This window comes from Haemaphysalis longicornis, unplaced genomic scaffold, assembly GCF_048455015.1.
Source record: "Haemaphysalis longicornis isolate Haplotype H1 unplaced genomic scaffold, Haemaphysalis longicornis Haplotype H1 scaffold_1, whole genome shotgun sequence".
NCBI classification, from domain to species: domain Eukaryota; kingdom Metazoa; phylum Arthropoda; class Arachnida; order Ixodida; family Ixodidae; genus Haemaphysalis; species Haemaphysalis longicornis.
Genome location: NW_027526203.1, coordinates 85,673,329 through 85,698,087, shown reverse-complemented (window position 1 = coordinate 85,698,087; position 24,759 = coordinate 85,673,329). Strand labels below are relative to the sequence as shown.

The window sequence follows — 24,759 nt, the reverse complement described above, 5'->3', positions numbered from 1 at the left end:
TTGCGTTCATAAAGGGTAAGATGAATAAAGCAAAACAACGAAACCGATGGAAAGGGAAGAGAAAACCGAAAAGGTGGTGGAATAAGAAGATAAAAGAGGCTATTTATCAGCGAAGAAAGACGTCGAGACAACTTAGAGAAGCAAAAAGAACTGGCATGGAACCGGAGGTAGTGAAGGAAAAATGGAATATTTAACGGGGGAAACAACTAGAAGGGCCGAAAATGGTGCAAGCAAATAAGGAAGGACATGATGCAAGCAAGCAAAGAGCAAAATGGTGGAAGCAAAGAAGGACAAAAGCGAATCCAAGAAGTTTCGGAACCATGTAAAATTACTGAGCTCAAAAAACGATACCCATAAAAAATTTTTGATTGATGAGGAGGGGAAACATTTAGAAGGAGAGCACGCGTTGGCGCATAATCATCGAGCGATTAGTGACAAGTTTAGGGCAATAGTGATGGGGAAGCCTGCACCGATAACATCAGCGCCACAGAAGACTGCGGAAAGGGAAATAAGTTTGAGCAACCTTGATTGGAAAAAAGCAGAGCAAAATGCTTCCCTCCCCCGACAGCAGTTGGCCCGCACGGAATACCAATGCAAGTGATAAACCTGCTTGGACCTAAAAGTAAGAAATCGCTTATGAGGGCAATAGATAAGGTAATACAAACCAAACAAATACCAGAGGACTGGCTAGGAAGTAGGATGAATGTAATATATTGTCACGAAGACAAGGACGAAGCAGTTGTCTTGAATGAGAAATACGTTTATTGGAGCGAACTTGTGCTCCCCTAACAACTCAAAAGAATACAGAAGCGGCGAAGCAGCGGTCAACAAAGTGACTTGCACAGGCGAGTGTCGTCGAATCGAATGCCCCGGCGTCCGCACTGCAGGCTTTTATCTTTCGGCGCGCGTGGTTCTCGAAACGTCGATTCGCATCGAGAACATAGTAGATCCAAAAAGATTATTCTGGGCTGTTCACGTTAGATCGGAATGCTCTCCCTATCACAACAGATAACACATGCGGCACAGAAAGAAAGAATGGAACACGCGCTTCCCTTGGCGCAGAGATAACGCAGACCGGCGCAGCCGGGCGGTAAAAGCAAAACACAAATAAACAAACCCAATGTATGGTTCGCGGCATTACCCCCCCTCTAAAAGTGCATCAACCCGATGCTAACATAAGCGATAGTCCGAACAAATTGGCGAGCCAACACAGCGCATGGTGGTCTGTTACAACCTTGAATGGCCTTCCATACACGTATGGGCGAAATTTTGAAATCGCCCATATAATAGCCAGGCACTCTTTCTCAGAGGCAGAATAGTTTTTCTCCTCCTTCGACAGACCACGGCTGGCATAGGCGATTACCCTTTCGCAGCCGCTTTGCTTTGCTTTCGCAGCCCTCGTAGACACGGGAGCTGACTATTCGGTAATGAGCGGACCATTTGCGTCTAAACTGAAGAAAGTTATGACCAGATGGGACGGTCCGCATATACGCACAGCAGGAGGCCACCTCGTGACGCCAAGTGGAACGTGCACATCACGCGTCACCATAGACGGTACGACGTACCCTGCCGCGTTCGTCATCTTGCCTAACTGCTCCCGCGACGTAATTCTCGGAATGGACTTTTTGACGGACAACGGCGCAATAGTTGATCTGCAGACCAAGTCGATAACTTTTTCCTCCGATCACTCCATGACGCCGGAACCGAACCCCGAACACCGTGCAGCTGTAAGGATAGCCGATGATCATGTCACCCTGCCACCCCGCGCAAGTTTGATGATCACCGTCTACTGTGATGGTGCTGCTCCTGACGTTGACGCTATCGTGGAGAGTGACCAAAGGTTGCTTCTCAACCGTGGTGTGTGTGTCGCAAGAGGCATTGCGCGCTTCAAGGAACACCAATCCCACATTTTGGTTACTAATTTCACCGAAGAGTACCAGCATATAAACAAGGGCGCGGCAATTGCATTCCTCGAAGAAACGCAAGAAGCAAGTGACGTGATCGCGGTCGCCGACTTTGAACGCACCCCCGTAGAAACCTTCAAGCTCCCGCAGCCCTTCGACGTGAATCCGGCGCTACCGCAGGAACAACGGAACAAATTATTGGCTTTGCTGCGTCGCTATAGCGGATGTTTTTCGTCGAGCGCAAAACTACGTCAGACCCCTCTAGCGAAGCACCGAATAATAACCGGAGATGGAGCCCGACCTACCCGACAGTCACCGTACCGCGTCTCTTCACACGAACGGGAAGCCGTCCGGACTCAAGTCGACGACATGCTCAGCGACGACATTATACAGCCATCGAAAAGCCCCTGGGCTGCGCCCGTCGTACTCGTAAAAGAAAAAAGACGGCACATTAAGGTTTTGTGTTGACTACCGGCGACTGAACAAAATCACGAAAACGGACGTGTACCCCGCACCTCCACCAGATGTCACGAAGACAAGGACGAAGCAGTTGTCTTGAATGAGAAATACGTTTATTGGAGCGAACTTGTGCTCCCCTAACAACTCAAAAGAATACAGGAGCGGCGAAGCAGCGGTCAACAAAGTGACTTGCACAGGCGAGTGTCGTCGAATCGAATGCCCCGGCGTCCGCACTGCAGGCTTTTATCTTTCGGCGCGCGTGGTTCTCGAAACGTCGATTCGCATGGAGAACATAGTAGATCCAAAAAGATTATTCTGGGCTGTTCACGTTAGATCGGAATGCTCTCCCTATCACAACAGATAACACATGCGGCACAGAAAGAAAGAATGGAACACGCGCTTCCCTTGGCGCAGAGATAACGCAGACCGGCGCAGCCGGGCGGTAAAAGCAAAACACAAATAAACAAACCCAATGTATGGTTCGCGGCAATATAAAGGCAGAGGCAACAAAGCCGGTATTTATATTACCGACCACTTACAGTAACGTCAGTGGTGTATAGATTCGTAATGCAGGCGATAAAATCATAAATTCAAGCATGGATGGAAGAAAACGAAACACTTGGGGAACTGTAGAATGGATTGGACAAGACTGGTGATTGAATGATATTTTTTTCGTGATTACGGAATGCATTGAAATTGCGAAAGCGCAGAATAGACCATTATGGATTACGTTCTTGGACATTAAAGGGGCATATGACAACGTAAACACAAAACTGTGGTGGAGACTGCTGAAACTACAGGAATTGCATGACGAGTTAATACAGTTCCTTATGGCAATCTGTAAAGACAATAGAGTGCACCTTACATGGGAAGGACAGAAATGCGCCGAGCAGGTCAACACCCATCGGGGACTGAAACAGGGATGCCCTTTGAGCCCAATACTGTTTATGCTTTACATGGCAGGGTTAGAAAAGAAACTGAAAGTAAGTCAAGTAGGGTTCAGTCTAACCCATATGCTGCAAGGCGAAGTGGTACAACAAGCTATTCCGGGAACGTTATACGCAGACGACATTGTTCTTTTAGCTGATAACCAAACCGATATGCAACGGCTAATAGATATTAGCGGTCAGATAGCTACCGACCTTGGCTTAAATTTTAGCGCAGAAAAATCGGAAATAATGGTTTTCAATGACGCTTCCACTGACGCTGTGTCTATCCAGCAAGGCGAATTACCCCGAGTGAAGGAATGTAAATATTTGGGAGTGTGGGTAAACGAAAAGGATCAGTACTTAAAAACTCACGAGGAGCAACGTAAGGGTAAGGGAAAGCGAAACGCAGCTATAATGAAGCATAGAGCTCTATGGGGGTATAACAAAGGGGAAGTAGTGAGAGGAATGTGGAATGGAGTAATGGTTCCGTGTAAAGGGAAGAGGGGGCTCAGGGCTAAAGTCGCACACCTCGATTATGTGGCAGAGTGTTCCTACTTTTGAGCAAAATTTACATTCAGCGTCGTAGCGATTCCGGTGCATTAAGGGAAGACGCGTCGGGTGTGTGAAGAAGCCGGATTGTATGAGCCGTAGGGTAGTTTGTTGTTCTATGGAAACGTCCGGGTAAGGCGAAGGTAGGGTCTGTCTCAGAAGGCGATAATGCTTGGTTATGTCCCTGAACGAGACAAGTGGGTGGCTGTCCTCGTGCAGCTCCATAGCACGGGGGGTAAATGTGCAGGCTTGGTGGGCGTATTTGTTGCCCTCCGTGGAAGCGTGAGCGGGTGTTTAGATGAGCTGAGTGGAACCATTTGGGGAGTGGTTTATTAGAACGCGCAGTGCAGGTTGCGACACCAAAGCCGACTGGTCATTCCGGTAGGCTTGCATGGGAATCGGTGACTACCTTACGAACCCCTGGTTCAGTGAGAGCCAAGGCGATGGCTGCCTCTTCTGCTGCCCTGATTTCGTCGGTCTTGGGTAAATCACGAGCAAGGAGTTTGGTTGTGGAGGTAGCCACGATGACGGCGTACTGCTGCCCTCGATGTTGGGAGGCGTCTGCATGATCACCACCGAGGTGGTGTTGAGCGCTTGAGCCCGTGCTTGTTGGCGACCCTCTTCGTGTGAGGGGTTCATATTTATAAGCAAAGAGAGCACCTTTTCTTCTCGTCGCCAAAAGTCCAGGAGCACATCAAGCGGAGTGACATTCTGTGCTGCCCAGCCAATCTGGTGAAGGATGCGGCGGCCCGCCGCAGTTCTGCTCGAGCTTCTGTATAGAAAGATGGCCCTCTATCAGCCTCACTGTGGACGCACTCATGGGAAGAACAATAGCTTGCTCAACCGCCCCTCTAATCATTATATAAAACATCTTTATGTCCTCCTTGCCGAGAAGAAGACAGGGGGTTGACGTAAGTTATTCAGTTATTCTGGTTATTCAGTTATTCAGTTATACAAAAGCTTGAACTAATCGAAAGGTATCCGATCCCTTGAGGCCTCGCTTCTTGGTGGCAACTCGCCTGATGATGTGTATGATTTTATTGATTTGTCTGTATTTGAGGCGCTGAAAGGATACGGCACTCTTGGTGTTGGCCTTAAGATGTAGGCTTAGGATTCTGATGCTGGGGCTTGGAGTGATAGCCTAGCCGTCAAGGATTATTTGAATGTGTTCCTTGAGGTGTCGTTTGGCGTGAGGGCGGACTACAAGGAGCTGAGATTTTTTACGTGAACACTGGAAGCCACAGGCTTTATTTAGCACATTGGCGTAGTAGAAGTGAGATGTCATGGGTTGGTGTGAGCTTCCTTTAATCCCTATCGCGTGGCTTTCAGGGCGAATTCAGGGGTTAAACCCGTAGATGTGCTCGTTGAGTGCACCACTTCTTGTTTCCGCCTCCACCTGGGCTCGTAGCTAAGTCGGTAAGACAACAGGCTCTGGCTTTGTAACTCTGTCAGTTCCCGGTTCAATTCCTAACAGTGGCAGTAAATTCTTTTATTTGTTAGCGGAAGTTTTCTGTTGACACCAATGGTCGCGAAAAAACGCTTGGGGCTAGAGGTAAAAAGGTTTTCTTTAAAACTTGTCCTCCGGTCAAGCTCAGCTTATTGGTGACTTGCACAACCTAAAAAGCCAGCTCTCTAACACCGATAAAGGAATTTCCGTACTAGGCAAAAGAATCGACTGCTTAGAATCACTAACATCAGGTTCAAGCCCTCAGAACGGAATTAGGCACCGTAACAAGCAACACCTCCCAGACTGCTAGCCAGGTCTTGGTTCTGGAGGCTCGGCTGGACGACGCGGTTCCCGGTAGAACAACTTGCTGTTTTACGGAATAGCGGACGACACGCCATCCGAGACCTACGTACAGTCTGAGGAGCTAATCACTGCGTTCTGCAGGGACCACTTCAAAATATATACTGAATCAAAGGAAATTGAGCGTGCCTCACCGTCTTGGTCGCCACTCGCCAGACCGGTGTCGGCCCGTAATAGAAAAATTCACCTTTTTCAAAACCTAATGGTCCTCAACATAAATATACCGATTTTTCTATTGGGGAAGATTTCTCGCCGCAAGTGCGAAACGCACGGAAGTTTGATACGAACAGCGATCCAAGCTGGGCCTGAATGAAGAAGAGAAATGGGTTGGACGACTGAATCTTGGCATTGCGGCCGTGCCCACTGCCAGGAGGTCGTTGAAGATCTTCTTTTATAGTGTTCTCCCACGGTGGTACTGCCCATGCGCTTAACCGCCCACCCGACGACACAATAGCGCCGCCAGGCATGCGGAAATGATCCGTGAACGTCGTCGTTTGTGAGATTCCTTCAGGATCCGTTGCTGCGCGGAAGGGGGTCGTGGACAGCTGCTATTGCGCATATAGGGACCGGGCGGCCGTTGTATGGCACCAACGTCGCTTCTGCGAACAGCGCCGCCCGTGGCGAACCACTCGTCAGTGGAATGCCGGTGGCGGTCAGCGCAGCGTAACTGTGCATGGCTTTCTGTCGTTTTTCTTCGGTGCGGCTTGCAAAGCGTACGTAACCCCACGTGCATTTTTCAGATCGGTAAATCTTGAGCGTGCATGTTACCTTTACGAGGCATGCCATGCGTGTGATTTACGCCCATACTCAGTATTTACAAATAGCAGACGACGCCCAATGCGCCAAGCTGGAAGTCAAGCTGGCAGTGAAAGTTCGTTGCTTCATGCAATTTTTTTTATGCCTGCATGCAGTTTTGCGTATCGAGGAGGATAGTGCAGCTAAATGCTCCCACAAAGCCCGTGTGTGCAACCGATTTAGGAATGTTGCGTCGCTGGCCTTGGGCAGTTGATGACGAAACGGCGTCGACGTCGTGCACAAGCGAAATACAAAGTTGGGGGGTGTCGTCTAAGATTTACCTCAAAACAGAAATTGTGATGGACGACGCTTCCATAACTTCATTACCTGCGGCTGAAACGTGTTTAATTTCACAGAAATGCTCTTAGTACAGTCATCGGGAATCGTTGATAGAATGAATACTGCATGATAGTAGAACGTTATTGCTTGTTGTGGAGAAGCATTTCTTTACAAGAATTGCAATGGTTGCTGGCTAGTTGGTAAATGGTTTTTCAAAAACCAATTCCTGCGTGGCTGAAGGACGCAAGACAGGAGGGTGCCCGAATCCTGTACTCTTCACAACAGAATGCTGCGGTCGGTTTACAAGCTGCCACCTATGCTTGAAAAATCATGCACACCTTCGTCTAACGAGGATGAGGGTTTATCGCAAAGCTCTATCGTATGGGTTTCCTTCGTTGCCTTCTGGATTTAAACTTTGACTAGTTGACCGTCGAATTTGACCAGCACGCAGTTTTGTCTTTTGATCGCAGCGTCTTTGACTTTGACCATTTCCATTCGATTTCGCAGGAAGAAAGCTTTGCGTTCAACCATCATAATCATTAGACTTAGAGCTAGATGATTTTTCTGTTTATTTTGAACTTCCATGCCCCCCTCTCAAAATCTAAACTTTGTCCAGCGTGTCGGAAATGTGTCTGTGCTGGAGGACTCGGGCTGATGCACCCATATTTGAGGCAACTAATCGCGCGTTTTTGGTGTCTTCACCAGGCATTACACGATTTTTTAGGTACTCTATAAAGAATACTTAAGCTTTAAAAAACACCGGCTGACGTTAACGCTGCCACATTTTTTAACTATCGGTGCCAGCCTTTATTCTACGCAGGAGGTAAAACGGGAAGAGAAGGAGGGATGGTGGATGGTTTGTAGCTTGGGCTGTTGAGTTGGTGAATAACTTTGGCTTTTGATAAAATTACCACCACAAATGTGGGATTTACACTTCGGCTTTCAGGCTCCCATTCTGTCAGTGTCGCTCACCAAAACCGAAGGCACAAAGCTCAGAGTTACAGAAAGTGTAAACTACCGCAACATGTCTACGGCTACACGGTAATCCATCTCGTATGCAGGTGCAGTAAAGATTGTAGTGGTTCGTTTCCCCGAAGTCCGGTGTCGATCAGGAACCCAATCGCCCGGGCTCTGGTTGTCTTGGCAGGAGTCTGGCAGGGCGATGGTGTTGAAGTTCTTGGAGGCGGCGGTCGAATTGACGAACTCGAGGCCTTGAGGTTGATTAAGTGAAAGGAAGAGTTTATATACAGCTATTTACAGTAGGAAAACTGCGTACATGAGTAATACAAAGAAAAACTTCGAACTTCAGCTAGATGCTAGCTCCAAGTGCGCACAAATCACTTGAGCTTCTCAACTTCGTCCAACTCTCCTATTCTCAGAGCGTACACAAACCGCTCGAGAAACGGGCCGAGACCCTGTCTCGCCGCAGGATCCGTCTGGTTGCCGGGTACGGCGCTGTACCCTAAACTTCCGACGCGATCCTAACCTCTAGCCTAGGGGGCTCACAAATCCCAACCTAGCTTCAACGGTCGAGACTCCTTGTCCCGCCGGCAACTGCCCAGCTCGGCGCTCAGACAAGAACGATTTCTAACGGCCAAGTTCGGCCTTATAACACCACGAGCTCACGCTCTCTCCGGAACGTCCCTGTAGCGTTCGTACACGCGTAAGGGAGTGCCCGAATTCACGTAGACAGCTGTCACTCAGCGCGGTACGGAATATTCAATGAGGCGCCACCATCTTTGGGTCAACGGCCCGCTCGCGGACGAGCAAGCGCGCGCGACCCCGCGGGGTGAGGGCGAAAGGCGGCGACAGTGCACTATGCCGAAGGAGCGCGTTAACAATGGAGGCTCGCGCGGCGCACGCCCCGACGTCGGCAATTACACCTCCCTGGTGCTTCTCGGAACCCGGCGGCGCCGTCTGCGTTTTCAATAGGGGATCATCCCAGCGGAATTCCGTTGGCCCGACCATCCGGCGCCCATGCGTGCCGCGACGAATTGGCGACGGCTGCCGCGTAGAGTCCACAGTGTTGAACCACCAGACAGAGTGGCGGGTTCTCACGCGCAGCCTGCGCGCCTGGCCACTGACCTCATAAGTGGACCTTACAACTCCCCCCTTCAAGAGGGATACTGGACCTCTTGGTTCAGTCAATCCGAAAAGAATTTAAAAGGGCCACTCGTTTCATCTCTCCTTCAGCAATAACAGCGGAACAAACAAAAAAAAACACGTGTAAGGAGCTAGGTATAACCACAAATGAGCGCCCTACCATTTCTGCAGCTGATCCGAACCTTCTCTCACCTCAACTACCAACACAACCTATTCACTAGCCATTCAACAGGGACGGAATACTCTAGCAAACCGGAAACACATCAAAAAATGCTAAAACCACTAAGTGCGAGTAAAAACAAATTGGGTCGTGTCTCCGGGGCGCGTAAACGCCACCAACAACGAGACAACTCAACCTATAACACTGATGTGCGCTATAACGGCAAACACGCACAAACATTCCGGCACTCGACAACAAGAACGAAAGGAATAAGGACTGGCAAACAACATGGGCAATTTTGCAGTCAACAAAAATAAAACGTTAAGAAAGTTTGCATTGCCATTATGCGCACGCGTGCAAATGTCCTCCTTGACGGCGTAGCCTGATAACGTTCCTTCAAGAATGTTCGGCTGTGCTTTCGCTCACTAGCGGTGCACAGAAAGTTCGGTTCGGTGCGCCGATCGATCAATTCGGCGCACGGATCGAGCACCCAAGGCATCTCGTCGCGCACAACCACGGCACACACACACACACACACCACCGACGAAAAAGGGCGGCTGAACGGGAACGTTCACGTCCGTCGTGGCGGTGTTAAAGCTGGGAGGCAATTCAATACTAGCCTCCCCAAGCAACATTCTGAAAGCAGGGGAGTGCATTCGCGTACTTCGAGCCCCCTCTGCAGATGATCCAGACCGTTTAACGTTGCAATGTCAACGCAAGTCTCGACAATTTAGCCGGCGAACACAACTTCGGGGAGGACGGAGTGGTATCGTAAAATGCGACTTCGATTTCTGTTCTATAGGCCAAGTGACCATGCCTCCCCAATGCCCCAACGTAAGGCAATGCTGCGTGCTGATAGCGTTAGCGAAGGGCTGATGTTGGAGCGAAATGGCGGCCCGCGAACGCGACGACCTTCTCGGGATCATTCTTTCCCTTACGTACAGACTGCCCCACAGCAACAACCTCAGAAACATCTGTTATTACCAAAAACCGCTCGTGCACGCTATGTGCATTCTGAAGTTCAGTAAAGCTTGATGTCGGGCTAGTTGGTGTAGCATTCTTTTGAGGGTAAGTTGCGGTTGTTAAGAACACTGAGACGGACACGGGAAAAAAACGTAGACTTTCACGAAAAGACGGCCGTCTTTTCGTGAAAGTCTACGTTTTTTTCCCGTGTCCGTCTCAGTGTTCTTAACAAGCGCAACTTACCCTCAAAAGAGTGCATTCTGAGCAGCGGCCTGACAAAGACAGTTTTAAATGCGGAGCATTTCTTAGGCTCGCGATGTCACTCGTCGATGTTGTCGGCGCCGTCCACACGCTCACTGCGCATGCGCGTCGCGTCGAGGCGCAGGTGCGCGTCTCTCCCCCGTACCCTCCTCGCTCTCAACAACAGGTGCGGCGGTGCGGGAGGAGCGCGTGTACCCCGTGCGCTCCGTCGCTCTCAACAACAGCTGCGGCGGTGCGGGGGGAGCGCGTCTGTGCGCGCATGCGTCGTAGCTACCCGTGCGCTGCATCGCGCTCAACAGTAACGGCGGCAGGGCGTGTACACGTGATAACGGCGTGGTGGGTGCGTGGAAAGTTCGCGCGCTTGTGTACGGAAGTGTGCGCATGCGCGTCTCTCCCCCGTACTCCTCTCCCTCGAACGCGGGCGGCTTGTATAAAGGCGGTGCGCGCGTTCGGAATTCAGTCAAGGGCGTCTTTGCTTGGCTTTCGCTTGACTTGACGCTTTGCTTGACGGCACCAAGCAATAAAGACAGACTTTAACTTTACACTCCTTGCCTTCGCTTCTCCGTCATTCAATAAATAAGAATAATAAAGACGAAATAACAATTAAGCATTCCCAAACCATACCCAATTACGCAACATTCGCGCGATACCCCCACCACTCTGCGACGCATTTACTTGAGTTCCCCCCGTGGGAAGATGGGGGCGGGTTTTTTTCAGCTGTCCCAGCACGCACTCATCCTGGCACAACTCAGAACTAGGGCCTGTGACACACTGCCAGGTCGCAGAACGTAGTGCGTCAACCCTTCCAGCGCGGCTCCCGACTAAATCTCGGTAATGGCCGCAACCGACACTAAGGCTACGAAGCTCTATCTCAGACACCGGCTTCGCGAGATCGCCGATTGCGTCTCGTTCCTCTGTTTCAAGTGTAGCTGCCTCCTCACATGGTTTTTCCCTCTCCTTCGCAACCTCCTCGGGAGCTCTCATTCTTGGTTTCGCAGTCTCCACGCATGAGTTTTGGTGTTCTCCATCAGCCTCCTCGGTTACACTCTCACCATCAAGACTACATAACCCATGCGACATCTCCGTATCGTTCCTACCCTCGTCAAATGCTCTCAGCGCCTCGTATTCCGCCTTCTTGCGTTCTCTCTCAATTTCTCCATGTTCAACCCAGTCAACCTTCTCAGCTCCCTTATCCGCCCTTAACTCGTGCTTTCCCTCAGCCTGATTGTGAACTCCGTCTCTTTTTCGCCCCGTCTCGTCACATGCTTCCTCGTCGTCTCTCTCCGTTCGCTTCGGGGCGAGCTCCTGAACGCCCGACACGGAGTTCCCTTTCTCGTGCGAATTTTGAGCGGAATTACGAACGTGGCGGGCCCCAGGACCTTCCTGTGCGACGCCAATCTCCTCAGGTCCACCGATTAGAGTTTGGGTACTGCCCGCGCCAGCAAGTTCGGCATGTATTAGCTCAGTGTCTGGTGCAAACGTAACTTGCGGCCCTACCCTTGCAACAACAGGGTTACCCCTTGACTCTGCTCTTATACCGGACTCGCTCGCTAAAACACTCCGCGTGTGCGCCTCCCTTTCCATGCAGCTGTTCTCGGCTGAGCCGCTCGCCACCTGTGCGCAGCGACGGCCGCTTCTCTCGTCCTCGCGCGGCTTCAAGTTGGAAAACAGGCTGCCCCCATTCACCTTTGCTGTCACTGCATAACTGGGCCTGTTCGAAGGGTTCTGTCTCATGCGCTGCAGCTCCATCCCCAAATTTCGCCCGCGAGGCTGCTCGTCATGTTCGAGCATCGCTTCATTACGCCGCTCTACGGTATCACCGGACGCGCTTACCTCGTCGCTCCTCATCCCAACGTTCGTCTCCACCCGTTCGACACCAGCGGAAATGCTAGCCTCGTGTACGCAGTCATGGCTGCTTACTTTGTCATCGCAATGTACAACTTCCAAACACTGGCCGGAACCATTCAACTTCGCTGTCGCTATACGACTTGCTGGGTCTGTGCCCCATTGCTTCCGCTCGCGGGTGTCCTAGCGCAAGGGCGTCTACCTTTTCCGCTCCAGCTCGAACTCATACCTTCGCAACCACTCTTCAGATTCGAGCTTCAGCTTTTGCCTGCGCACCTTCGATTTTCGCGCCTCTCTCTTCTCTCTCTCTCCTCCGCTTCTCGCGCTCTTTCCTCCGCTTCGCGCGCTTCTTTTCTCTCTCGCTCCTCCGCTTCGCGCGCTGCTTTTCTCTCCCGTTCCTGAAACTCCAACTCCATTCGTCTAAGAATTATCGTCAAGACTCCGCTTGGACCACCCCTCCTGCCGCTGTTCCTCCTTGAGGTGGCGCTTCATGCGTCTGACCATTTCCGTCTCCTTCCGCCATGTTCGCCAGCATGCTCCGCATGACTACCGTGCAACCCCAGACTCAGCCTACACCGCCACAACGAAGCGCAAGAAATCGCACTCACCAGCACCTTCGGTGGTCGGCTGCCGCGTCGTTGGCCCCGTGCGCTGGCTTGGCTCTGCTGCTCCACTCCGCGCGGAGTTCGGCTGTTGCCGATGAGGGCGGGCTTGCGTCTGCTTGCATCCCCTGGTCGTGGCCTGGCGATTTCTTCTGCCAAATCCTGTCGACTGCGCCAGTAAAGATGGTTGTGGTTCGTTTCCCCGAAGTCCGGTGTCGATCAGGAACCCAATCGCCTGGGCTCCGGTTGACTTGGCAGGAGGCTGGCAGGGCGATGGTGTTGAAGTTCTTGGAGGCGGTGGTCGAATTAACAAACTCGAGGCGTTGAGGTTGATTAAGAGAAACGAAGAGTTTATATACAGTTATTTACAGTAGGAAAACTGGGTACATGAGTAATAGAAAGAAAAACTTCAAACTTCAGATACACGCTAGCTCCAAGTGCGCACAAATCACTTGAGCTTCTCAACTTCGTCTAACTCTCCTATTCTCAGAGCGTACACAAACCGCTCGAGAAACGGGCCGAGACCCTGTCTCGCCGCAGGATCCATCTAGAGTCCGGGTACGGCGCTGTACCCTAAACTTCCGACGCGATCCTAACCTCTAGCCTAGGGGGCTCACAAATCCCAACCTAGCTTCAACGGTCGAGACTCCTTGTCCCGCCGGCAACTGCCCAGCTCGGCGCTCAGACAAGAACGATTTCTAACGGCCAAGTTCGGCCTTATAACACCACGAGCTCACGCTCTCTCCGGAACGTCCCTGTAGCGTTCGTACACGCGTAAGGGAGTGCCCGAATTCACGTAGACAGCTGTCACTCAGCGCGGTACGGAATATTCAATGAGGCGCCACCATCTTTGGGTCAACGGCCCGCTCGCGGACGAGCAAGCGCGCGCGACCTCGCGGGGTGAGGGCGAAAGGCGGCGACAGTGCACTATGCCGAAGGAGCGCGTTAACAATGGAGGCTCGCGCGGCGCACGCCCCGACGTCGGCAATTACACCTCCCTGGTGCTTCTCGGAACCCGGCGGCGCCGTCTGCGTTTTCAATAGGGGATCATCCCAGCGGAATTCCGTTGGCCCGACCATCCGGCGCCCATGCGTGCCGCGACGAATTGGCGACGGCTGCCGCGTAGAGTCCACAGTGTTGAACCACCAGACAGAGTGGCGGGTTCTCACGCGCAGCCTGCGCGCCTGGCCACTGACCTCATAAGTGGACCTTACAACTCCCCCCTTCAAGAGGGATACTGGACCTCTTGGTTCAGTCAATCCGAAAAGAATTTAAAAGGGCCACTCGTTTCATCTCTCCTTCAGCAATAACAGCGGAACAAACAAAAAAAAAACACGTGTAAGGAGCTAGGTATAACCACAAATGAGCGCTCTACCATTTCTGCAGCTGATCCGAACCTTCTCTCACCTCAACTACCAACACAACCTATTCACTAGCCATTCAACAGGGACGGAATACTCTAGCAAACCGGAAACACATCAAAAAATGCTAAAACCACTAAGTGCGAGTAAAAACAAATTGGGTCGTGTCTCCGGGGCGCGTAAACGCCACCAACAACGAGACAACTCAACCTATAACACTGATGTGCGCTATAACGGCAAACACGCACAAACATTCCGGCACTCGACAACAAGAACGAAAGGAATAAGGACTGGCAAACAACATGGGCAATTTTGCAGTCAACAAAAATAAAACGTTAAGAAAGTTTGCATTGCCATTATGCGCACGCGTGCAAATGTCCTCCTTGACGGCGTAGCCTGATAACGTTCCTTCAAGAATGTTCGGCTGTGCTTTCGCTCACTAGCGGTGCACAGAAAGTTCGGTTCGGTGCGCCGATCGATCAATTCGGCGCACGGATCGAGCACCCAAGGCATCTCGTCGCGCACAACCACGGCACACACACACACACACACCACCGACGAAAAAGGGCGGCTGAACGGGAACGTTCACGTCCGTCGTGGCGGTGTTAAAGCTGGGAGGCAATTCAATACTAGCCTCCCCAAACAACATTCTGAAAGCAGGGGAGTGCATTCGCGTACTTCGAGCCCCCTCTGCAGATGATCCAGACCGTTTAACGTTGCAATGTCAACGCAAGTCTCGACAATTTAGCCGGCGAACACAACTTCGGGGAGGACGGAGTGGTATCGTAAAATGCGACTTCGATTTCTGTTCTATAGGCCAAGTGACCATGCCTCCCCAATGCCCCAACGTAAGGCAATGCTGCGTGCTGATAGCGTTAGCGAAGGGCTGATGTTGGAGCGAAATGGCGGCCCGCGAACGCGACGACCTTCTCGGGATCATTCTTTCCCTTACGTACAGACTGCCCCACAGCAACAACCTCAGAAACATCTGTTATTACCAAAAACCGCTCTTGCACGCTATGTGCATTCTGAAGTTCAGTAAAGCTTGATGTCGGGCTAGTTGGTGTAGCATTCTTTTGAGGGTAAGTTGCGGTTGTTAAGAACACTGAGACGGACACGGGAAAAAAACGTAGACTTTCACGAAAAGACGGCCGTCTTTTCGTGAAAGTCTACGTTTTTTTCCCGTGTCCGTCTCAGTGTTCTTAACAAGCGCAACTTACCCTCAAAAGAGTGCATTCTGAGCAGCGGCCTGACAAAGACAGTTTTAAATTCGGAGCATTTCTTAGGCTCGCGATGTCACTCGTCGATGTTGTCGGCGCCGTCCACACGCTCACTGCGCATGCGCGTCGCGTCGAGGCGCAGGTGCGCGTCTCTCCCCCGTACCCTCCTCGCTCTCAACAACAGGTGCGGCGGTGCGGGAGGAGCGCGTGTACCCCGTGCGCTCCGTCGCTCTCAACAACAGCTGCGGCGGTGCGGGGGGAGCGCGTCTGTGCGCGCATGCGTCGTAGCTACCCGTGCGCTGCATCGCGATCAACAGTAACGGCGGCAGGGCGTGTACACGTGATAACGGCGTGGTGGGTGCGTGGAAAGTTCGCGCGCTTGTGTACGGAAGTGTGCGCATGCGCGTCTCTCCCCCGTACTCCTCTCCCTCGAACGCGGGCGGCTTGTATAAAGGCGGTGCGCGCGTTCGGAATTCAGTCAAGGGCGTCTTTGCTTGGCTTTCGCTTGACTTGACGCTTTGCTTGACGGCACCAAGCAATAAAGACAGACTTTAACTTTACACTCCTTGCCTTCGCTTCTCCGTCATTCAATAAATAAGAATAATAAAGACGAAATAACAATTAAGCATTCCCAAACCATACCCAATTACGCAACATTCGCGCGATACCCCCACCACTCTGCGACGCATTTACTTGAGTTCCCCCCGTGGGAAGATGGGGGCGGGTTTTTTTCAGCTGTCCCAGCACGCACTCATCCTGGCACAACTCAGAACTAGGGCCTGTGACACACTGCCAGGTCGCAGAACGTAGTGCGTCAACCCTTCCAGCGCGGCTCCCGACTAAATCTCGGTAATGGCCGCAACCGACACTAAGGCTACGAAGCTCTATCTCAGACACCGGCTTCGCGAGATCGCCGATTGCGTCTCGTTCCTCTGTTTCAAGTGTAGCTGCCTCCTCACATGGTTTTTCCCTCTCCTTCGCAACCTCCTCGGGAGCTCTCATTCTTGGTTTCGCAGTCTCCACGCATGAGTTTTGGTGTTCTCCATCAGCCTCCTCGGTTACACTCTCACCATCAAGACTACATAACCCATGCGACATCTCCGTATCGTTCCTACCCTCGTCAAATGCTCTCAGCGCCTCGTATTCCGCCTTCTTGCGTTCTCTCTCAATTTCTCCATGTTCAACCCAGTCAACCTTCTCAGCTCCCTTATCCGCCCTTAACTCGTGCTTTCCCTCAGCCTGATTGTGAACTCCGTCTCTTTTTCGCCCCGTCTCGTCACATGCTTCCTCGTCTTCTCTCTCCGTTCGCTTCGGGGCGAGCTCCTGAACGCCCGACACGGAGTTCCCTTTCTCGTGCGAATTTTGAGCGGAATTACGAACGTGGCGGGCCCCAGGACCTTCCTGTGCGACGCCAATCTCCTCAGGTCCACCGATTAGAGTTTGGGTACTGCCCGCGCCAGCAAGTTCGGCATGTATTAGCTCAGTGTCTGGTGCAAACGTAACTTGCGGCCCTACCCTTGCAACAACAGGGTTACCCCTTGACTCTGCTCTTATACCGGACTCGCTCGCTAAAACACTCCGCGTGTGCGCCTCCCTTTCCATGCAGCTGTTCTCGGCTGAGCCGCTCGCCACCTGTGCGCAGCGACGGCCGCTTCTCTCGTCCTCGCGCGGCTTCAAGTTGGAAAACAGGCTGCCCCCATTCACCTTTGCTGTCACTGCATAACTGGGCCTGTTCGAAGGGTTCTGTCTCATGCGCTGCAGCTCCATCCCCAAATTTCGCCCGCGAGGCTGCTCGTCATGTTCGAGCATCGCTTCATTACGCCGCTCTACGGTATCACCGGACGCGCTTACCTCGTCGCTCCTCATCCCAACGTCCGTCTCCACCCGTTCGACACCAGCGGAAATGCTAGCCTCGTGTACGCAGTCATGGCTGCTTACTTTGTCATCGCAATGTACAACTTCCAAACACTGGCCGGAACCATTCAACTTCGCTGTCGCTATACGACTTGCTGGGTCTGTGCCCCATTGCTTCCGCTCGCGGGTGTCCTAGCGCAAGGGCGTCTACCTTTTCCGCTCCAGCTCGAACTCATACCTTCGCAACCACTCTTGAGATTCGAGCTTCAGCTTTTGCCTGCGCTCCTTCGATTTTCGCGCCTCTCTCTTCTCTCTCTCTCCTCCGCTTCTCGCGCTCTTTCCTCCGCTTCGCGCGCTTCTTTTCTCTCTCGCTCCTCCGCTTCGCGCGCTGCTTTTCTCTCCCGTTCCTGAAACTCCAACTCCATTCGTCTAAGAATTATCGTCAAGACTCCGCTTGGACCACCCCTCCTGCCGCTGTTCCTCCTTGAGGTGGCGCTTCATGCGTCTGACCATTTCCGTCTCCTTCCGCCATGTTCGCCAGCATGCTCCGCATGACTACCGTGCAACCCCAGACTCAGCCTACACCGCCACAACGAAGCGCAAGAAATCGCACTCACCAGCACCTTCGGTGGTCGGCTGCCGCGTCGTTGGCCCCGTGCGCTGGCTTGGCTCTGCTGCTCCACTCCGCGCGGAGTTCGGCTGTTGCCGATGAGGGCGGGCTTGCGTCTGCTTGCATCCCCTGGTCGTGGCCTGGCGATTTCTTCTGCCAAATCCTGTCGACTGCGCCAGTAAAGATGGTTGTGGTTCGTTTCCCCGAAGTCCGGTGTCGATCAGGAACCCAATCGCCTGGGCTCCGGTTGACTTGGCAGGAGGCTGGCAGGGCGATGGTGTTGAAGTTCTTGGAGGCGGTGGTCGAATTAACAAACTCGAGGCGTTGAGGTTGATTAAGAGAAACGAAGAGTTTATATACAGTTATTTACAGTAGGAAAACTGGGTACATGAGTAATAGAAAGAAAAACTTCAAACTTCAGATACACGCTAGCTCCAAGTGCGCACAAATCACTTGAGCTTCTCAACTTCGTCTAACTCTCCTATTCTCAGAGCGTACACAAACCGCTCGAGAAACGGGCCGAGACCCTGTCTCGCCGCAGGATCCATCTAGAGTCCGGGTACGGCGCTGTACCCTAAACTTCCGACGCGATCCTAACCTCTAGCATAGGGGGCTCACAAATCCCAACCTAGCTTCAACGGTCGAGACTGCTTGTCCAGCCGGGAACTGCCCAGCTCGGCGCTCAGACAAGAACGAATTCTAACAGCCAAGTTCGGCCTTATAACACCTCGAGCTCACGCTCTCTCGGGAACGCCCCTGAAGCGTTCGTACACGCGTAAGGGAGTGCCCGAATTCACGTAGACAGAGCGCGGTACGGAATAATAAATGAGGCGCCACCATCTTTGGGTCAACGGCCCGCTCGCGGACGAGCAAGCGCGCGCGACCCCGCGGGGTGAGGGCGAAAGGCGGCGACAGTGCACTATGCTTAAGGAGCGCGTTAACAATGGAGGCTCGCGCGGCGGACACCCCGACGTCGGCCATTACACCTCCCCGTTGCTTCTCGGAACCCGGCGGCGCCGTCTGCGTTTTCAATGGGGGATTATCCCCGAGGTAATCCGTGGGCTAGACAATCCGTCTCCCCTGCATGCCGTGACGAATTGGCGATGGCTGCCGTGTAGAGTCCACAGTGTTGAACCACCAGACAGAGTGGCGAGTTCTCACGCGCAGCCCGGGCGCCTGGCCGCTGATCTCATCAGTGGCTCTTACAACTCCTTCGGCACCGACTGCGTCCTGAATGGGGGATCATCCCAGCGGAATTCCGTTGGCCCGACCATCCGCCCAAGCAGCAGAAATTGCCAATACCAAGCATGGCAAATCATCAGTGGCCAATGTGTCCGAGCTTGGCAATACCTCGGCCGCCATCATGGGCTGGCGCTTGTGGAAAGGTGACAAGCCAACAATTGGCCAAGCTCTGGAAGGCCAATATTGGACAACGCTTGGCAAAGTATGTTGCCATAATATTGCCTATAGGTGGACCCCAGGCTATTTTCATGCACATTTTTGGCTTTGTGGCCAGTCCTTATGACCAATGCCTATTTTATGAGTTGCCTCGCAGCCCGATTTCTGCTTTATACATGCCATTGTACAGGAAATTATTTAACGAGTGCGCATTATTTATTTATAGCGCACTCGTTAAATAATTTTTTGTACGATGACATGTCTAAAACAGAAATTGGACCGCGAGACACAATAAACAACTTGCATCAACTTTGCGAAGCAATTACGTGACTTGTCAAAAACAATTGAGCAACACAACACGCCGAGTCTCTCTCTGTAGTTTTTTTATTATGCATATCAAATTTACAAGAAACCTGGCTTAACAGTGGCAAGAATACGAACACAAACACGAAAGCAAGCACATACAATAGTCGAGAAAAAAATTTAAAATGCGCTGCTCATGAAGCGCGAACCGATTATGCTTGAGATGCCATAAAAACAGAAGCATTCAGGTAAATGAAAACAGGACCATTATCCCCGGTAATTCTCCGACCTGCCAAGATCACGATATGTTGTTCAACAGCACTATTGTAGAATAGGCCAGCTTGGAATGTCTCGGCTGCATCCGCCACTTGTCCACGGGAAACACCTTTACGACGTAGCATCTGTAATAAGTAAAAAAATAGTTCACTGCAATGCTAAATGCACGCTGCTTACTAAATACAGCACTTTGCACCAGCCTTACCACATGTCCGTGTGAAAATATGTCCGTGCCTAAAGTTATAGCTTGTTAACAATCGCTATGAAACATAAAACGTACTGCACTATTCATTTCTCAATACTGCGTTCTACGGTAGCAGTTACTTGGCTCATTTTTGAGAAAACAGTCCGGAATTTCAACGAAAATGGTCTTCACTCTTGTTGCAGTCACGCAAGGTAATTCAAAAGTCCAATACACAAAGCAACACGGCAGCGGTTCCGCGAAATTTAGTTGTGGCTACTGTACCCCATAAACATTTAATCGCGACTGAAATGTCGTGCCGTCAACGTTTTATTAGCGTAAGTTTTGTTCGCTAACAACGCGGGACCCAGAGACTACAAGGCAACGCACTACACAATGAGTTCGGAACGCACGAACCGTTGCGCTGCTGAGCACGAGGTCCCGGGTTCGATTCCCGGCCGCGGCGGCCGCTTTTCTGATGGAGGCGAAAAGCAAAAACGCCCGTGTGTACGAGATTTCGGCGCACGTTAAAGATCCCCAGGTGGTCAAAATTAATCCGGAGCCCTCCACTACGGCGCGCCTCATCGCCTGCGTTGCGTCGGCGCGTTAAACCCCACAATCAATCGGAACGCACGAACGTCCAGGTTTTTTTTTTTTTGCAAGGCATCTATGCAAACTTGGAGGTTGAATACAAACCTTGTGCCCTTTGAATGCGTTATATTTTAAGGGGTAACAAAACAAAGCCGCAAATAAAGTATTAAATTTGTACGGTGTTGCAGTCAAGTTTCAGTCGCTTCGACATCTGCCTTGTCAGACGCGCCAGATGCGAACGGAACCGACGGAGAAGCCGAGCGGCAGTGTAATTACTTTGTCGCTCGACAATATCTTTACTTTGCTCAAGAAATTAATGAAACGAAAGCTTCATTTATAGCTAGAGTTTAAGCAAGTCAGCTTAGAACATCCACAACTCTAATACTGCACACGAGTCTTGCTTCAACGCATGCTGAACGTCGTGAACCTGCAGTGGGAGCACGGCCGCTTGTTCGAAACACACAAAGCCGGAAAAAGGATAGCTAGAACTGCCGTCACACAAATGGAAGCACATGTATGTGACCGCTTTTTTCTTCGCAAGAACCAACAACGCTAAGCAGCACTCACGGGCGCCAGTTGTTATAAACGACAGCTGAAGTTTTGCCGGGAACGAGCGCGAGCTCTCCCGCACTTACGGTGACTTACGTTTTCAGCGGCGGCCACAGCAGGCAAACGATGTTATTCCACCAGTCAGGTATACTTCACAGAGCCACCGACACCAAAATGCACCTCACAGACACGTACAGGAGTACTACCGCAGTTTCAATGCCACAAATAAGACGGAGCGGCCGGTGCAACGCGTCCGTCCACCGGCCCCGCCGCGGGTTCAAAGAACGCGCAAAGGCACAACGCTGAAGTAGTTCGACGGTCACAGTTGTTTTAGGACACACAAATGACCCATTCCTACTGAACGTGTAACACTATCTCACGCTTTTTTTAATACGCTGCACTTTAGTTTAAGTACGCTTTGTTTCATGGCCCGGTGCTGTGGCTCTTTAGGTAACTACTTTTTGCTGCGTTGTGGCCTGTTCACCCGCTCTAACCATCGCCGTCACGGGCTCGGCAAGCTCAAGGTCAAAATGCGCTTTTATCCGTCAGCTGAAGCTCGGCTTCCGATTAGCCTTCCGTGTGACGTTACTTCCGGTCGCCGTTTGCTTGGCGCTCACTCAATCTTTCAGCCAAGTTACCGATGAGTGGCCGACGGCTCGGAAGCCAATGGGGACCCATGGGGTTTCCAATCATTGGCAATCGGCCTCGGCTGCTTGGGCGGCGCACATGCGTGCCGTGACGAATTGGCGACGGTTGCCGCGTAGAGTCCACAGTGTTGAGCCACCAGACAGAGAGGCGGGTTCTCACGCGCAGCCTGCGCGCCTGGCCACTGACCTCGTAAGTGGACCTTACAGGTGCCTTTCTATTTAAAGCACACGTATCGAGGTATCTCAGCGCTAAGGCTGGCGTGTAAACCGTAGTCATTGAAACCAGTGAAGATAATTTAAAGTGGTAGAAATGAATAATACTATTGCTAATAGTTTTATTCCTACTCAGATCACGCGGAGCCAGGCGCAGAGCGCTGCAAAAAGCGCTCGTGTCAATGTAGCCCATTCCCAACCTTACAGGCATCCAATGAGTTTGCGTAGCCATTAGTGCATTTAAGAAGAAAATAATACTACTAATAGTAGTTTTATTCGCACTCAGAACGGGTGTAGCCAAGCGCAGGTTGCTGCAAAAAGCGCTTATGCCATTGCAGCCGATACCCAACTTCGGAAGCGTCCGACAAGTTTACGTAGTCATTACTGCATTTAAGAACCCAACACTTTCTAGACTTTGTTTCACCGCAAATATACGCTTACAAGACCACCAAAACATTCAAAGCACCAAAGTAAACACGACAAAAACCACGGGAGGTTGTGTAGTCCAATTCACCGGCTCATTTCACTGACGAGGGGAGTGCCGCCATCCGTCCAGCTGCGCCACCCGTCCAGCTGCCCAGTCCCTATTGGCGGTGAGCGCGAACAGAGGCGGCGCTGCGAAGCGCGTCTCCGTGACGTCAGCTTAGGGATTCTCGCATTTGTCGTCTGCTTCACTCAGGATCGCTCTCCCTGCTGTTTCTTTGCGCTCGGTCAACGTCTGATGCTTGTCCGCACCAGAATTGGCGTGTGGGTAACATTTTATCATAATAATAGGCTTAAAATCGCATACACTAGCTCATGGTGTCAATTAAAGTATAGTTTTGGATACCGCTACGGGAGAAACCTATCCGGCGCCACCCCATTCCTTGCGAAGCCGGTCTTGTGCGGAGCGCGAAGAGTCGGAGCTAGGCGTGAGCATCTCATGTAAGCATTCGAACAAAAGGAACAGTCAGCTGCTAGTAACCGACAACAGCGAAAATGGAAGACCAAAACAAATTCTAGGCCTTCAGGGCTGTCGGCTTTGGCAGAAGGCATCACGATTCCCTGTAATCATATGTAAGGTAAAACAGTTTTTGCAACCTTGCCGAACGCTCGAACGCGTTTTATCACATCACTTTACGTTGTCAAGGCATGAAAGTTTGCCGACATGCACTATAGACTGCAAAAACTGTAGGTTGAGTTCCAAATAACCCAGTGTGTATATACGCGCGTGCTGATTCTATACCAGGCATCTAACCAGTATGGAGGTTTATTGAGCAAAACGAGTCACGTCTTCGTTAAATTTATAGTAACACATATATGTTTGTTAAGACCTGGAGGGATATTTCGGAACATTTTGCACAGCCATATCTTCCTGATATTCGGATATGCGTTATAGGAAAACTGCACTCAAGAGGAGGAAGAGGAGTAAGGGGAGGAGGGGAAACTTTGTTTAACAATTAAATCGATCTGGTTAGTGGGCCGGGTCCTCAGTCCAGGACAAGAGAGTACAAGTAATTTTCTTCAAATCATAGAACGCCATCCCGAGTAGAATAGGATTTGTTCTTCGCGCCTGGAAGGGTTGAAAAGCAATAAAGAGCTACTTGGAATTCTTCGGTTTCGAGTCTTGTAATATATACAGGTATACTATTTATTACGTTAGTTAGCGAGTATATCATGCCTTCAACACCGTAATCATGTAATCATTGTTCGAGTTGAGAGTCAGTTTGTTATGATAACGATATAATTACAATAGAAATTCGGAGCACAAAAGCCGCCTTCGAGTACTGTGGACCACGTTGTTTAGGGCGCGATCGCGGTGGCGTAGCACAAACCTTCTCATTGTATTTGCATGTGAATAAACAAAGCACGCGGCGGATATGCACCTTCTTGCACGCAGCCGTAATGAAAGCCAATTTGTGAAGAAGGGAATGTATGCCATACAAAATGAAGGAAATATCCACACGACCTTTGTGAGGCTCCCAAAGATCCAGAAACCTCCTAATAAGAAGTTGGTGACGGCACAGAAAAATTAATGCGTTGGGCAGAAAAAAAAAGCAAGAAACATTAATCCGATACAAGACAACAACGAAAGAAACAGAAGAAAGCCGCTTTATTTCCTGCTGTGCGATGAGCGTGTAGAGGCCGCTGCTTGGTACCTAGTATTAGACTGTTGAGTCTTCATAGGAGCATCTCAAAAATACTGCAGGGAAGCCTACGCATTTTGAATACTTATCGAGAAGCTCTGATCGCTGATCCTCGCGAATAAGCAAGAAAGGACGAGTTACACACGATCTTCTGACCGATACTCTGAAGAAAGTTGTTCTCTATCTCTTCGTGTGTTGCAAACTTGTGGAGGATACAGCTTCAAATTATTCAGATCCGTCAGAAGCTGGCATAATAACTGAGTCGCTAGAAATACGCTTTTTAACGCACTACGGCAACAAAGCGGGCGATTTCTAGCCCAGGCACTGTTGCCCCTCACAAGCGGAGTGTAGCAGACGACAGCGGCGCGAATCCCTAAGCACCTGCCCTTCAGGAGAGGAATTAACCAACCTTTTGGGCGGGTGAGGAGCATCGCTAGGCGGATGTGACGTCACGTTTGCTCGCAGCGTTCCCGCGCGGTATGTTTACATTTTTCCGAGTGCTGCCTACACGGCGTACGTGCCGTAGCGATTCAAGTAGTCGCGTTCGACTTATGCGGTCAACGCAAGAATTCATAAACTGGCGATGGTTGTCGCCCTGTCAGTCGTCGTTCAACAGCTCCAGCGTCTTCTGGCACTACAGCTTTGCAGTTATCTGTGGTCGTTCAACTGTCCACCATCGGCCGACCAGGTCAGTGTTTTTTGGCGGGTTTGCAGTCACTTCGCATATCTCCTACTGCAAAGCTTGCTTTCTGCTCGCGGCAGTTATATTAGCGA

General features: G+C 51.2%; 1 long non-coding RNA gene across 1 annotated transcript in view; it reads left to right on the top strand.

Annotated features, from left to right (window-relative positions):
* The window catches only part of LOC144164836 (uncharacterized), a 204,038-nt gene that overhangs the window by 168,631 nt on the left and 10,648 nt on the right, over positions 1-24,759 (top strand). The window lies entirely within an intron of this gene.